This window comes from Cyprinus carpio, chromosome A11 (genome assembly GCF_018340385.1).
Source record: "Cyprinus carpio isolate SPL01 chromosome A11, ASM1834038v1, whole genome shotgun sequence".
NCBI classification, from domain to species: domain Eukaryota; kingdom Metazoa; phylum Chordata; class Actinopteri; order Cypriniformes; family Cyprinidae; genus Cyprinus; species Cyprinus carpio.
This window is the reverse complement of record NC_056582.1, coordinates 12,171,892-12,185,701: the sequence shown is the minus strand read 5'-3', so window position 1 is coordinate 12,185,701 and position 13,810 is coordinate 12,171,892. Positions and strand designations below refer to the sequence as shown.

Here is a 13,810-nt window from a genome sequence, read left to right as displayed (position 1 = left end):
AAATTCCTTCAATTGGATGGAATCATACTCTGCATCCAAGTAGATCTACTTCTATACCTGAGGAGAGTAGTACAGTCCAAATTCATGGTATTTATTAGGGATGCACAATATTATTGGAACGTTATCAGAATCTGCCGATATGCCTTGCCAATAAGACAAATAACTCACATGTGCTCAGGGTGTGCTAGCGATAAGATCAAGTCAGCAGTGTGGTCGTTCTTGAAGCTAACTTTTGCCTGAATGATGGTAACATCAGTATTGGTATTGCTGGCCCGAGACTCGAACCCACAACCTTAGGGTTAGTTTGACCCCTAACTCTAAGGTTGTGGGTTCGAGTCTCGGGCCGGCAATACCACGACTGGGGTGCCCTTGAGCAAGGCACCGAACCCCCCGACTGCTCCCCCGGGCACCGCAGCATAAATGGCTGCCCACTGCTCCGGGTGTGTGTTCAAGGTGTGTGTGTTTACTGCTGTGTGTGTGCACTTTGGATGGGTTAAATGCAGAGCATGAATTCTGAGTATGGGTCACCACTTGGCTGTATGTCACGTCACTTTTTTTTTTTTTTTAGATTCACTGTTTTGGATCGCAAGATTTAATTTGAGAAAGTATGTACAGAATGACACTTTTGGTGAGTGATTCAGTAAACAGGTACTAGCACACACAGCAGCAACAACAACTTTCCCAGGGTACTAATGCCCATCCCTTAAGACCTTTTATTTATTTAGAGGGCACTACTGGCCTACTTGTAATAAAATTAAAAGTCATTGAACAATCAATCTCTGCACACCTGACGGCAATTGATAGGTGCGTAGGAGACAAAGACCACAAAGATAAAAACTTAAGGAAAAAGAAAACAATTCCCGCACACTGTCAATTAGTGCAAAAGTATCAAAAAGATTTAATGACAATGTTTATTCAGGGATCTTCGAACATGTAATTACAATCTAAGCATCAAATCAATAAAATGAAAAGTAAAATACACTAATAACATTAAGATACTTGTATTTTTACAGCTTTTTTGCTTTAGACCATCTATTAATGTTAAATCCACAAATAAAATGTTAAGGTTTCAAGGTAAGGTATCTTTCTTAATAAATAAATAAATAAATCAAACATCAGAGATTGAATTAACTCACATTAAAAAAAAAAGAACATTAATAATGTTTATTAGTTTTAACAAATACAATTACAAATAATTTGTTTATATTTTCTGCACAGGAGGATTGGTATTGTTTCAAAACAAAAGGAAATATCGGCATCGACTATCAGACAAAATTTTTTAAAAATATCGGATATCAGCAAAATTTTAATATCATGCATCCCTATTATTTATAAAACAGGAAAAAGTTCAAAGTACCCATATGACCTACTACTTTTAAAATATCCATCTGTTGGACACTTTATTATCCCATAAGGCCATGAGAGATATTTTGTGAATGGCCGTGAAGCAGCATAAGTCACATGACAATGACAAAATTGCAGATATAGTACTTCTGAATTTCATTCATACTACACACATTCATATATACAACATACTTTAATGGTTGCATAGTAAGTTTCAAACCAAATGTAGTACCAACTATACATTATGAGATTTGGATGCAGCGGTAGTCTGAAGCTGAAACTGGAGCCTGTGTCCATCATAGACTATGGGATTTTCTGTGAAATGTGTCAACTCAAATCTGCAGACCGGCTCTGACTTTCTGCAACTAGCATCAACTCGTCCAGACTGTAAATCAGGGCAGAAAACTTGGCAAAAGTCATGTAGTGTATTTCAGTATTAACATAGCAAACAACAAAGTATCACAAACAGGCAGACGGAGAGACAATGGATCCTCCCGCAGGCCTGTGATCAGAAGGTCAACAGACACTTTATTAATGACCCGTCCACCCTCTTATTATTCCGAATGAATTTATCCATGCAAAAAAAGCACAGGTTTTCAAGCTCATTAAGCTGATCTTTTGGGTCTTTTTTAAGTACATTCATATGCCCACACACTGTGGTCAATTATACACTCAGGGCTGGACGTCCTGCTCTATTTGTGTATATTTAACACCACTGAATCAGCACCCTGAGGATTCATTATCTATTCTTCAACATCCTCGACATTAGGAAGATTAAGCCGAGTTTACCGCAGCCTGCAAAGGCCACCGGTGCAGCATGGGCTTCATACCCATAATGCATTTAGGTGAATGGCGATTACAGTGTTTACTCAGTTCAAAGTAGGAGCAATATTCTAAGAGGAAAACCACTGAACGCCAGCCCGTTATCTGAAAATGGAGCATAATAAGTGTGAATTCGAACTGCGTACACACAAACACCCACACGCTTAAGCAGCCAGAACAAAATAGGCACATTTGGTGAACTTTTGCCCCTCTTTAGCAAAAGCATTAGCCTTCAGAAAAGAGTTGTGTTCTCCATAATGAGGAGGCAAGACTTAATTTCAGATCAACCAACCTTTAAAAGACGGAGAGATGCTACACTACCATCCATATGCAAGATCCCCCCCCACCACCCACGTTCACTCCACCGACACAAAGTCATCTACCAGGCCCTTGGTCTAGAAAAGGCCAGAAAATGGCTATTGATTTCTGATAAACAAGTTTCCATGTTGGGAGATCAGGACCTCTCGATTTCTTCAAGGTCAAGGAAAATGGACAATAATGTGCGGCCCATTCTTCTTTTCATCGCCTCAGCCCCTGAAGGCCAGTGTAGCCAAAAGCAAGCAGGCTGGATAATACAAGTGGGAGGGCTCTTTGTATCTCAAATGAGAATCTTTGATGAACTTGAAGAGCAACTTCAAACGGGCTGAAGGAGAAGAGAGGAGAGTCGAGGAGTACCAACCACATGTTTATCAGGTTGTAGATACACAAGGGAGGAGGGAAAGGCTTCTAAAGTAAATGAAACCAGACGGAGGAACGTGCATGTGTGCAGACGCTTGCTCTTTGAAATGAGATACAGTGGTCAAATATCATTTTAACATATCACTTTGATGTTTGTTAATTGAGAGAGGGAAATTTCATGTTACCTTAAAAAGCATGATTCGGGAAATGAGCTGGCAAATGAGGATCTCACAGGAGACTAAAGTTGTGGTATAATCGTACGCCTCATCTATCAAAGTTCTCACAGAAATGGCCAATGCACAGATAAAATGGAGCATGGCCACTCTGTCTGCTAGGAATGTGCAAAACTGCATATTTTCTAAATTAACTTGCCGATTGGTTGCCAAAAATGCAGTATACAATTAGTCTAGTGTTGGATTTGTATGACTTGTTCTTGTGGTCAAAAACATCTTGACAGAGAAAGGAAAAGGGGAAAATAGAGGTCTTTAAGTAACATTTTTAAAAGTGGAATGGTGTCTTACCAAAAATAAATAATTAAATAAAAGTGGAACAATGGCATCTTTTCAAAAGTAAATAAAATAAATAAGTAAAAAAACAAACAAACTGTCAGTCTCTGTGTAGAGAGGAACGAGGAGACACGGTACATCTAACACAGGGAATCACAGGAAACACACGTAGCAACAAGTAGACCCAACAAACAAGAACTGAATGGACTAGGGCAGGGTTCCTCAAATCTTACCCTGGAGGTCCAATGCACTGCAGAGTTTAGCTCCAACCCTGATCAACCTCACCTACCTGTGATTTTCTAAAGATCCTGAAGACACTGATTAGCTTGCTCAGGTGTGTTTGATTAGGGTTAGAGCTAAACTCTGCAGGAAAGTGGATCTCGTGGTCCAGATTTGAGGATCCCTGGACTAGGGCTTTTAAAGACAGGATAATAAGAGAGGAACGAGACACACCTAGGATCAAATTAACACCATTAACTGGAGACAGAAACAGGGTCACAGAGCAAAAACACACACAGACAGGCCCATAATCCTGACACAAACACAGGTGCAAAAATAACTAAAAAGAAATAAAAAATTTTAAAAATAAGGGATTAGGCTAAATAATATTTTTAATACTTTATAATTATTTTAATGTAGCATAATAGCATAAATCAAAATATTATACTATTCTTTGTAAATAAATATATAAACCAACAAACAAACAAACAAACAAACCTTTTTTAAAAAGTCAATCCTCCTAAATGCTAATCCTTAATTAAAGCATCACAATAATGTAAATACCTGTACAGATTACAGCATGAAAAATTTATTTTTTTAGATTTGCTAAAAAATATATTTTTTAGTGTAATTAAATGATTAGTTTAACTATTTTTTTTAATATCTATCCGTAGTATATGTGAGTACACACACACGCACACACACACACACACACACACACACACACACACACACACAAAGTGATTTACAGAAAACACAGAGCTTTACAAAAAATTATTACAAAAAATTGCAATCATAAAAAGGTTCATAAGAAATATTTACATAAAGAGATATAAAAAATACACAATTTTTTAATCTATAATGAATTTGAAATTAATATACTGTGTATACATATTTAAAAAAAAAAAAAAAAAAAGGTTTAACTGACTATCAACCATTGTGACTCATCCCTACTATATATGCATAATGATTTTGTTAATATTTCATGTACAGTATGTTGATTATTTAAAATTAATGAGGCTTGCTAGTGGCAATTCATCCATGCCTTGCAACACCAATTGTTTCAATAAAATAATCATTATCACATGGACAGGCAAATAGATTTAAGACAGTAACAGATTACATGTTACATAAATTATGTTGAACAGCCATAACATGATTCATTTATGGAGATATCAACCGCCTGGAAAAGAGGACAGGTTTATTGAGTGTACTAGCTGACCGACAGAACAACTTGGCTGCAGCAGGCCCCCTTTCCTTGTGCCCGCCCTTTGGCGGGTCATACACTCCTGTAGTGCCTTACCCTGGCACAGCGTGACCCCTGTGTGCCCACAGCACCAATGCCAAGAGCCAGGGAGAGCATTCAGACATAAGTTATGATTCCACTGCAACCGAAGGAGCAGCCGGAGAGGAGAGCACATGCTCACCTGCACAATATAAACTGCAATGCCGGCAATTGGACTCCCTTCCTAAAAGAATCTGCCAAATCAGGTTGGACTGCAGACATTTCCCATTCAGCATCAGTATTCCAAAGCTAAATCTGGAGAGGAGAGTAGCTGGAAGCAAAGAAACATGAGAGGTTAAACCATAGGCCATAAGAGCAATGAAAAACGTGCCAAACGCGCTGTCTGGTGCACCAGGAAAGAAGACTGCGTCATCTTCTAGCTGAATGAAGCTGAGATGTTCTCCGTTTAAATCAATTACATCAACATATTGTGGCCAATACCAGTGCATCTGTCGGCCAACATATTAAATACCCACTCATGCACTGTATCCGTGTGCGCAGTCTATGAATGTATGAGCGTGCTTGCCAACTGAAATGATAAAGGGAGAGAGCGGTGACAGTGATGCAGATGGAACGGTGTGATGGGAGCGTTTGCGTGACTGAGGAGAAGAGTGTGTAAACGTGGGGAGGGGGTGATGTGAGGTTTCGATCTGCATGCAAGAAAAATCAGCATCTGTTAGACAGCCGCTGTTGACTGAGCCAAAGGAACCAGAAGAAAAGGGCAGCATCCAGTGGACCAAATTCTTGGGCTTTGTTTAGACACGTCCAACCATTTCTGTAGTCTAAACAGCAAAAAAAAACACACAATGTTTACAGCCAAAATCTGATGTTTACAAACCCGATACATCCTATGATATCATGATGGACAATATTTTCTGTTTTCCATCATCCCTTTTCACATTGACAGCTCTTGCAGTGGTTCTATGCGAAAGCCTCCATTGTTACTTTAGCAACCAATATTGACTACACTGTCAGAACAAACCTGCAAAATGACAGTGAAAATAGTCAATTGTAAGGATAGGATTTGAAAATCAAACTGGATATGTGTCCAGTGTGAACAAAGCTGTGGAATTCTTAATTTTTTTTTTTTTTTATTTTTTTTTTATTTAGGTATGTTTAATTTTTGTGGAGTTTTTTTGGAGCCACTTTGAAACTGCAGTTTTCCAAGTTAAAATTATATTTATATTTTAAAGTAGACAAAAATATGCAAACAATAATCATACAACATTTTCCTTTTGTGTAGCTGACTACAAAAAAGCTATTCATAGTTTTACAATAATTCTGGATTATTTTATTAATTATATCATTTAAACTATTTAATAAATCCAAATATGTAACAATTTTGAATAGGGAACACATTCACTTTTAACTACAACTCTTTCCTCAATAAACTGCTTATTAATAGTTAATAGTTAATAAGGTAGTTGTAAAATTTAGGTATGGGGTTGGGTTAAGGGATCTAGAATAATGTCATGCAGAATAAGGCATTAATATGTGCTTTATAAGTACTTATAAACAGCCAATATGCTAGTATAAGCAACTAGTTAATAGTGAGAATAGGTCCTTAAAATAAAGTTTTACCATTAATGGAAATCATTTAATAATTAAAAAAATAATAGAATGGAAATAATTTATTTATTAATTAAATATTACATTTTTATTATTAAATCCTCCATTTATATTAAATCTAATTTTATTTTATTTAAATAGTGATAATTAGCAGTGTTCAACAAAATATTCCCATACAAAAGGATTATGTAAAATACTGTACAAAGACTTCTGATGGTTCCGAGTCTCTTTTATGAACCTGAAGTGTGACTTGAATGAGTGAATGTGTGAATGAATGATATCTCAGACAGCAAAAACATTGTGTAAGGATGTGTTTCAACAATGCCTAAATTGCACAAAATGTGAGAGTGTGACAAAAATAATTTTATCATGCTACACAAAGCTACAAAACAAAAAAATAATAAGTTACAAGTGGTAGCTTTTTCTACGATAACAGCAAAACATGACAGCTTGATGTTAAATGTCATTATAGTGCATATCGTATGTTTACACAATGAAAGAAGGTCCGCACCGAGACGCAGAACAGAATTTAGTACATGAATCCACAAAGCTTTAGCTTTCTTCTGACCTCTAGACAATTTGTTTAGGTGGATAGCTTCTCTTGTTAAACAAAAGCAACAAAGCAGAAGTTTGAACCTCAAGTATGACTTGCTTCAGAAAACCTGACAGGAAAGTAAAGTGAAGAGTTTCAAGTGTGTGTGTGTGTGTGTGTGTGTGTGTGTGTGTGTGTGTGTGTGACGTGCGTGCCGTCTGAGGCATGAGAACGGCGCTAGCAGTGAAATATAATTCCGTTTATGAAAAGCTCTCTCTTTCACACCCCCTTCCTCTTTTATTTTAAGTCTAACAGGCATGTGTGATACCACCTAAGGATCTAATAAACGGGGCTTGTTCCTATTCCTCCTATCTAGAGGGAAAGGAGAAAAAGGGACAGACTGGCGGTAATGAATATGGTTTCTCTTTTGTTCTTTGACTGAGAACAGGAGCAAAAAGGTTGTAATTTAACTGCTGGGAGTGCCATGAAGACATTGGATGTAATAATGGCTTATGCTCTCTAATTTGTGTAGGGATTCGCCTGGACGCAGTTGATCTCCATAGGCCTTAATGCTACACTGCCTTTGAACGAGAGCGAGAGCGAGTGAATGAGAGGTGCAAGCCTGCATTAAAACAGCAGATGGAGTGAATGTATTTACCCTAGAGTCTAACTTGAATCACACAAGGTCAACGGCTACAACATGTGGACATACTTTTTGCAAAATTCAGTGTAAAGGTCAATAAAAGTTCACTATCAAAACTACTGTAAATCACAATATTAGCAAAACAGAATTTCAGGCTTGCATACTGTATGTGCATCATCAGCCGATAATAATGCGCCTAGTTCCAATGTTGCTTGGCAACCGCAAACAGCCAGCTCTCAGGCTAATGAACTATATCACATGCTGGAAGAATTGTTTATTGTAATTATGATTCATATGAAACATTTCTTGGTGTTTATTTCCTGATCACTGTAATTATTCTCATTATTTTAAGTAATACATTTAATTATTATTAAATGAATCATTTTATAATATAACTGTTGTCACCAGTTTATGCTGCCCAAATGCCCATAACTGACCTATTGACTTCCCTTAACCATCATAAAACCACTTTAAAGGAGTCATGAATTAAGAAATCGAACTGTCCTTGATCTTTTGACAAACAAAACATCAGTGTGCTATAAAAACACATACGTGTATAAAAAACATACCTGCCTATACTGCACAATCAATCTCTTTTCACCGTGTGAGCTTGCTACCATGGCAACATTGAAGAACTAACAACTAAAACTCAATAAAACCTACAGTATATAGGCATTTATAGATCAAAAAAACAAAACAACAACAACAACAACAAAACTATTACCTCAAAATAATAACTTTATATTAACAACATAAAAAAAAAAAAAAAAAAAAAAAAACTTGCAAAGCAAAAAATGCAATTCATGACCCCTTAAACACATAACATATTGTGGCTTACCATTTTATTTAATGATAAATGGATGAATATTTCCAGCGATGGACATTTATGGATAAAACTTTAAGTGTAACGGCAGAAAAATGTGTTTCACAATCTCATGAGATTGAATTCACGTACATGACACTGGATGTTTGACCAATTCAAAACTAGCAAAGAAAATAGGGCAGCTTTCAACTCCAGGGAAGCTGAAATAATTCTGGTGTGTGTGTGGGTCAGGTTTTGCCTACATTGTGAGGACTTAATGTGCCCAGAAGGACAGTAAAACCTGAAATCACCTATACTGAGGGAGCAGCAACAATCCTGATGAGGAAAACGGCTTAACAATCACACTTTCTGTAAAAGTTGTGTTTAGGGGTAAAGTTAGGGGACAGAAATTGTTATAGTTAAAGGAAAGTCTCTACCGTGGTAGAAAACTGTACTTGTGTGTGATCAAATTTGGCCTACTAATTGTCTTGAATAACAGTCCACACGGCAAAAAGCCGTCAAGCCCAAAGCTGTCTGCCTGGACCACCGCAAGAACAGGTGTTAGCTCCAAGGTAAAAACCAAAAGCTGTTCATCCATCAGTCTCATAATAAAATAGTGTATTTTCCTTCCCTGTCCACCTCACTGCAGGGCCTAAGAACTACACATTTATTTTAGCTCCTGAATCTGAGTCTAACTGAACTAGCTGTTAGGTGAAATGCAGTTTGCCACTGTTTTTCCAGTCTGGATATGGAGCGGAGGCTTACAGCAGAGCAGATGTGCAGCTCTAGTGCAGCTGTGGCTCTGTGAAATGTATTTACCAGTATGCTTCTTTGTATAATAAAAGACAAGTGTCATTGTCTTATGTCTTTTCATCATAAGAACAACATCCTAGTGTAGAGGAAGAGGAAGAACTTCCATTTCTATGAAAGCTAAATTAAAGTACAGGGTTGAGTCAGAGACTATAAATCCGGGTTCCTAAGTGACAGTTCACTGGTGGTAACCCTCTATCACACCATCTGCTGCGCCTCATGTGCTTATATGTATATATGAGATTATTTCCTTAAGGAGCTTGTGGTGCCAAAAGGACTGATGCTTTTAATTGGAACTCAAATGCAGTGCAATCAAACACAAACATACTCTCACACTTTGTGAAAGCACCAGTTCTGTGTTTGTTAGGGTGGCTGGAGATGGTTGTTGGATAATATTATGTGGTGTTGTGGTATTTTTTATAGTTGTTAAGGAGGTTGTTTAATTATTATTAGTGTTGTAAAATTATTTGATGTAAACTCTGTTATAAGATACTGAAGAGCTATACTAAGAATTTTATACTTGCTGGCCCCGAATTACTAAAATCCCAAATAAAGAGTGTTAATTTGCTTGTGAAATCTATCGAACATATTGCGTGTGAATTGCTAAAAATAACCACTTGTGCAAATAGGTTGGACACACAAAATTAGTTTTTACTTATTTATTTAATTTTATAAAATAATACATAATAATATAAACTAAACTAAAATAATAAAGCCACATTGGTATGGCTATGTGTATGTTTTCTTTATTCAGAGTCTCAATAAAAAAAAAATAAAAAAAACACGTTAGTGATGTTCTCTTATATGCTCCCTTTTAATAGCTTTTTAAACATGAATGAAATAAAATAAAAAAGTAAAATAAAATAAACAGCAGTATTGGCCACAGTATTCATTCTCAAAGTCTCAGTTCTGTCAAAATAACAGCATAGTGCACAACACCACTCACATTATACCTGTTGTATTAACTAATAACTTGCTCACACAGTCACCGTTTCAGAAATCACTTTCAGGATTGATAAATCCTGTGCTATAAATCCAGGGCCATTTAATCACTTTGCACTGGCACTGGTCTTTATTGTGCACGTGTGAAAGCACACCACAAATTACACATTCATTAACCCCCCCAAAAAAACACCCACATCAAGTGTTTAAAAGACACAATCCTCAAAACAACTACATTAAAAAGTTTGATCCAAAAATCCCCTGATTTCCTCAAGGGAACCATTGTCTGCTCCCAACAATGTACTGTAGGTGAATTCAGGTTTTACCCTCATTGTGGGTACATTTGGTCCTTGCAGTGTAGGTAAACCTGACTCACACACACTTAAACACACTAAAACCAGTCGTAATTGCAAAGACAACACCTGTCATATCATTGCCAATCTACAACCAGCATCTCTATCCCACAATGCCAACTTAATGGTAAGGGTCTGGACACTGCTCCCACCAGAGGCAGCCAAATTGGACGTTTCACCTCACTGCATTGCTACTAGAGAGCCACTCCAATGGTAAACCTATTAGCAGGACAGATATAGCTCTCTTGGGAAGATATAAAGAGAGAGCGAGAGCTAGAGCGAAACAGAAGGAGAAAAAAAAATACAATGATTGGGTGGGATTTTCCCTGGCATACTAAGCATGCACAGTATTTTTCTAGTTATCTGTCTTCATTTCTGTCAACTGGTTTTGGATCACACCTACATTAACCTCAGCTATTATGTTTCTCTTATTTGCTCCTTAACACTGTATTAAAATCTAATACTCAAGACTAATGCATTTCCTACCATGGCATTTTTTTTAACATTATGACAGGCTAACAGGAGGGCTCATTTGAGACGGATCTGCAGAATAAAAGGCTACGCCAAGTCCCCTGGGTGGTGGCATTCATTACTGTATTGTATTAAAAATACAACCGTGCTGAATAAGATATTGATCAAGTTGGGTGGACTGTGAAGCTGCCTGCAGAATTGCAATAACAGTGTAGAAATCATTCACTGCAATTCGTTGCAGCCTAAATAATGTTTTGATAAATTACATGCCAACAGACAAAAAAACACTTCCTTTTTATAACCCCAACCCCACCCCCCACCTCCCTCCAATTACGGATTACACACTTTTTAATCTTCCTCGTTTTCTCCATTTTTAACCCTCAGCAACACGGGGAGCGAGGAAGACATCTGTGTTTCATTTGTCTGTGTGTGTAAACTAAAAAGCAGCATTGTGTTGTCTGTCACCAAATTTGATGTTCTAGCCAATGTGCTCTGTGATTTGGCTGTTGGACAGCTGAAGCTCCTCTTCCGCTGTTTTTTTCCCCGCTGTGCACCTGATGGGTTTGAACAATTTGCTCGGCTGGCAGAAAAAAAGCATAATCAATCAGGAGATTACAGATAAAAGGCTTTAAAACCAGCCGACCAAGGCACTTTATACTATAACAATTACACCTATAGGCCTACCTCAGGTAGCGCCAATTAAACTGCGAAAGAGTGAGGGGATAGAGAGAATGAGAGAGAGACAAAAGAAGAGAAATGGACAGAAAGAATTTGCAGTGGAAGTGCAACATAGCAAAGTCAAGGCACGTCATTGGATGGCCATATTGTGCTCAATATTATAAATAATAATAATAAAAAATAACATTAAACAAACTTATAACATTTTATAACTTATATTTTTATATATTGTATTGAAATGTAAGTAATAAAAAAAAATGCATAATTTAACTGATAGGTTGGACTTTTAGCCACCATGTCTTATCTAAGCATTCAGTGGGTTTTAAAAAATGGACTCAAACAAACCACCACAGATAAGGCATCAAAATATAAGGGAAATGGTAATGAAAGGACAAACTGCAATCTGTTCAGGAAAAAAAAAAAAAACAGATATAAGAAAAAAAAAGATGTTTTTTTTTGTTGTTGTGATTTTTTTTGTCATAAAAAACAGAGTGTGGAGAGAGCCACACAAAGGCCAAGGACACAGAGTTCTCCTTCATTCACATTTTCATCTTCATTCCTCCATCTCTCTTTTACACTCGCCTCCTTTACTGCTTTCATTCCTTTAGTTTAGGCCATCAACCAGTATTCACAGCGAAGAATAGATGGGGGCAGCGAGGAGAGAGACAGAGAGAATGAGAGCAACATTCAGCAAAAACACACTTATAAAGAGTTTACTTTGAGTTTTTGTGTATGCAGAGCCAGCATCTCCTATAGGTGACACAGGCACTCGGCTGATGCCTTGACATGACGGAGCAGGGCTTGTAAGGCAGACTATAATACTGAGTAAATCATGACATTTGATGCAAAAGTCTTATCAAGTAAACTACACTGAAAGAGAGCATGTGTCAAACAAGAACGATAAAGACAGAGGTGTATGGCATACAGTCATTTATTAAATAAATTTATTATTATGATAACATTAAAAACTAAACCCAGTGCAATGTCTAGATTTTAATTATATAGTCTACATAATTTTTATGCATAGTGTACAGTATATGTGCTATTAAACATACACTACCTTTCTAACCAGGTCTAACCACTTTGAGTCACACTCACACTGGATCTGGACAAGAGAAAAAAATGTGTGTGTGTTTGTGTGAGCACATTTGTGTAAAGCTGCCGGAGGAGTAATGCCTGCTGTCTAAACAGTGCCCGTCACCGTTACTGTTGTTAGGATGGTGTCGTCAACAACTTTCTACATTGCTTCAACCATATGGCCCTTTGCTTTGTTTACACTAACACCATACAAACACAGTTAAAATGCATTAATTTCTTTTCAAGCTATTCAAAATGCTTGCATTAGCCATATTATTATCCATTATGGTGCATTTGCAGAAATCTTGAAGGGCAGCACACTATTTGTACCAGCTTACCATCTCACAAAAGAGCACTGGCAAAGAAAGTAAATGTGCTGGCCTGGAAATACAGACCCTGCTGGCCTGCACATATCCTATTTTTGTGCAAAGTGCAGAGTAAACAGAAAAAAACGGACCCAGTGCCACGTCTTGTTTCCACAAAGCATTGTGGGCAAGTGTGCTTTGAGTGCAAAACATATACAGCTCGAGTTTAGGACAGGACTGCCCTTTAAGCGCAGACTCTGTAAGACTTTTTTTCACTCCTTTCTGATCTCACTCTTGCTCTCCATCTTGAAATGGATGCAGAAATGGTCAGCGCAGGTGTTATTTTCCAGCGGCCCTAGCAGCTCTGCAGGTGGACTATATGCTGGTCACGCAGTCCATTATATCCAGCACATGTGTGATACTTCCTGCGCTCCATTTTGCTAAAAATGGGAGGCAATTTGAGAATATATAACAGCATAAATTCAATAGCAAAAACACACTTTAAAGATTGCCCCTCGCTGAGTCAAATGTACATGAAAAAAATAGGTCTGTCTATACAGCGACTCCCAGAGTAAGCGCCTCATCTTTGACAAACAGCCAGACCGAACGTGCGTGAACCGAACAATAGAACCTCAAGGGGTGATTGTGATTGGTGGGTGTGGGTTGATTGTGATTGAATGATCGTGATGGTGTAATGTATCTGATATTATGATCAGAACAGAGGGGGGAGAGGTGAGTCTTCTGTAATCACTAACAAAGATTGGGTTCTCTTTT

General features: G+C 37.5%; 1 protein-coding gene across 1 annotated transcript in view; it reads right to left on the bottom strand.

Annotated features, from left to right (window-relative positions):
• Window positions 1-13,810, bottom strand: part of LOC122146596 (cadherin-4-like) — a 209,446-nt gene that overhangs the window by 103,704 nt on the left and 91,932 nt on the right. The window lies entirely within an intron of this gene.